General features: G+C 48.5%; 1 pseudogene; it reads left to right on the top strand.

The window, feature by feature from the left end:
• Positions 1-399: 399 nt before the first annotated feature.
• Positions 400-999, top strand: LOC149356187 (uncharacterized; annotated as a pseudogene).
• Positions 1000-2851: the final 1852 nt, after the last annotated feature.

The raw sequence follows: 2851 nt of genomic DNA, 5'->3' as shown, positions 1-2851 counted from the left end.
TATTCCTTTCCTCATATTTGTGTCCAGCCTTCTCATTCAGTCGCACACATTTAAAATGTATTTAAATGTGCCTCTTTTCATTATAAAGTTCTCCATAAATCCAGCCTCTGGCAAGTCCGGAAGCGTTGCTTCGTATTGTACATTGTGCGCATATTTGCGCGCAGCATCCGCATATTGTTATCATCCGGCCCAGCGTAACACGGCCACACGCTGGACTGCGTCACCGATAAAACTCAGCGCCACCGCTGCGTCACCCGAGGCATGCGTCGCCGGCGGTGGCTACAAAAGCAGGCGGTACGGCTTGGAAGGGCGGCTTTTTCCTTCCGCTACGGAGACGAGCGTAGCGTCGGTATGCTCGTCCGCTGCAACCGCTGGTCGAATAAACAGTTGTTACGTTTTATGTTGACATTCGTCCTTGAGCAGAAATGAGATCCCACATCTGGTGACCCGGACAATTGACAATAACGCATCGCTATGGACAAGCACGAGCAACAGCTTCAGGAACGGCACGGCCAACTCAATGCTTCCGTGCAGCAGCATCCCGCCGGCTCCGCCAGGGACGTCAGAACCCCGGCAGACGGCATTCCACGCGCTGCCCTGCACGGCGTCTGGCGTGTCGCTGTCAAGCTTCCGCCGCTTTGGGCCGACTCGCCCGAGGTATGGTTCGCCCAAGTCGAGGCCCAGTTCTCCCTCGCACACATCATGCAAGACGGGACCCGCTACAAACATGTCGCGCACCTCGATGCCCGCTACGCCAACGAGGTCCGGGATATCCTTGCCAACCCACCAACGGCCAACCCTTACGAACACCTCAAGAGTGAACTCATCCGCCGCCTGTCACTCTCGGAAGTCCAGAAGGTGCGACAACTACAGTCCGCAGAACTTGCAGAGCGCAAGCCTTCCAAGCTCCTCCGCCACATGCATGCTCTCGTGGGCAACATGGAAATCCAGGACTTACTTCGAGCACTTTTTATTTTTGCGAGAGTTACATCAGTGTAGTGTGTACAGGTTGGCCGTACAGCAGGATTAACATAAGTAACTGACATGAATGCAAAAATACCTGGTTAATTACAATTTCCTAATCAACTTTTTGTTTTGGATGTTAAGGAGCACGGATATACTGTGAAACTGAATGCCGTCAACGTCGATGTTGAGCCCTCTTTATAAATTTTCTTACTCGCCAATGTAGTCTGAAATATCGAACGATTAAAATACGCTTTTGAAAGCTTATTACCTGTTCTTCATTACGTGTTTACAAACTGGCGTCACTCGCATTACTTATACGTTAAATACAAACGCAATTTGTGCATTGATGATGCAGAAGAGGAGAGCTGCATTTCGGCGCCAATGCCACTCACAGTGACGTCATTTTGTAAATATTCATAGCGGCAAAGCCACGTAGCTTACAAGCGTTCAAGTGCATATTTTGACGTTCGATATTTCGAACCACATTGCCAATTAAGATAATTCAAACTATGCTCACATTCGAGATTGACCGCCTCAATTTCGGAATACATATTTTTCTAGTCAAATCTAAGTAAACAGTATATTAACTAATTTTTCAGAATTAACCCCCTAATTATTGACCGGCATCACTTCCATATTGTCCTACTTGTGGCGCAGTCACCTGCAGCAATCTCTCCGCCGTATCTCTTATAGCTGGTCGAAAAAAAAAGCTTTCGAATTCGAAAACTTACACCTTAAGGAGGTGCCTTGAATTTTAAAAATTGTCAGAGGCAAAGGTTTTTTTCTTGCGGCGCATGTGTGACATTGGTTTAAGTCAAAGCTCCGAATTACGCGAAGGTAAATGAGCTATTCAGATTAGCAACGGGGAATGTAGAACAAACGTGAGTTGGACATATTTTAGCTAAAATTAAAATGTGTGAATGGACATGCGAACGGCATGTGATCCGTAGCATTCGCGAAAGGAACCATTCATGACCCGTGGTTTGTTAGGGTGGCAGGGTCAGTATAAAAAAAAAAGGACGGTGTTGTCGGTTGCCGTATGGAGTCGACGCTGAAGAATTTGCGACGATAGTGCCTACCAGCAATTACAAAGCGCAGGATGGTCGTTGTTGTTCCGATAACTCATATTATATGAAGATAGCGTTGATAATCGTGGTGATGGTGGTGGCAGTGAACCTAAAGGTCACTTGCTTGAGTAGTGGCTATCCGTTTCAGCAGCGGAGGTACCGAACGCATAAACTGTGAATTTCATGCGACATAAGCGGTGGCGTTGCACCGGTTTGCCTTTCCTTACCGTGGTTAGCGGTTGTTTTTCTCCATGAATAGTGATGGCTATTTTTTTCTCGCGTCATACCCGCATTTCGTCCGCGTCCGCCTCGTGTGGCAGCAGGGCGCTATCCACAGCGGCCATCGGGTGCCCGCAACCTCCCCTGGTCTCGTCTGGCTTCCCTTTCATGTTGCGGACAACCCCGCCGCGCAACTTCAGCGGGGATGGTACATGCCACAGGGCGCTGTGCCTGCTGGTGTTCTCGCTGCTGCTGTTGGCGGTGATCCGCATCTACAATCCATAACTACAGCGCAAACGACAGGACAGAGATGAAGGAGGGACACCACACAGCGCTGTGTGGTGTCCCTTCTTCATCTCTGTCCTGTCGTTTGCGCTGTAGTTATGGATCATCGAAAACACCAACTCGCCCAACAAATGCTTTTGCCGCATCTACGACTTCTACCTTTTTGAGCAAGCCACCTAAAAACGCACAGGTGACGCCACATGACGAGTATGAATATCTTAAAGGTTCTGTCGTGAAACAGGTTCCATGCTGTGCTCTATGACTACTTTGTAGTTATTCCCTCCATCCATCCGCTACTGATGTTAGAGTATTCT

Source organism: Amblyomma mixtum, chromosome 3 (assembly GCF_055824585.1).
Source record: "Amblyomma mixtum isolate Tamu chromosome 3, ASM5582458v1, whole genome shotgun sequence".
In the NCBI taxonomy this organism is placed as follows: Eukaryota; Metazoa; Arthropoda; class Arachnida; order Ixodida; family Ixodidae; genus Amblyomma; species Amblyomma mixtum.
Note: the sequence above shows the minus strand (reverse complement) of the source record. Positions and strands in the feature narration are given on the sequence as shown.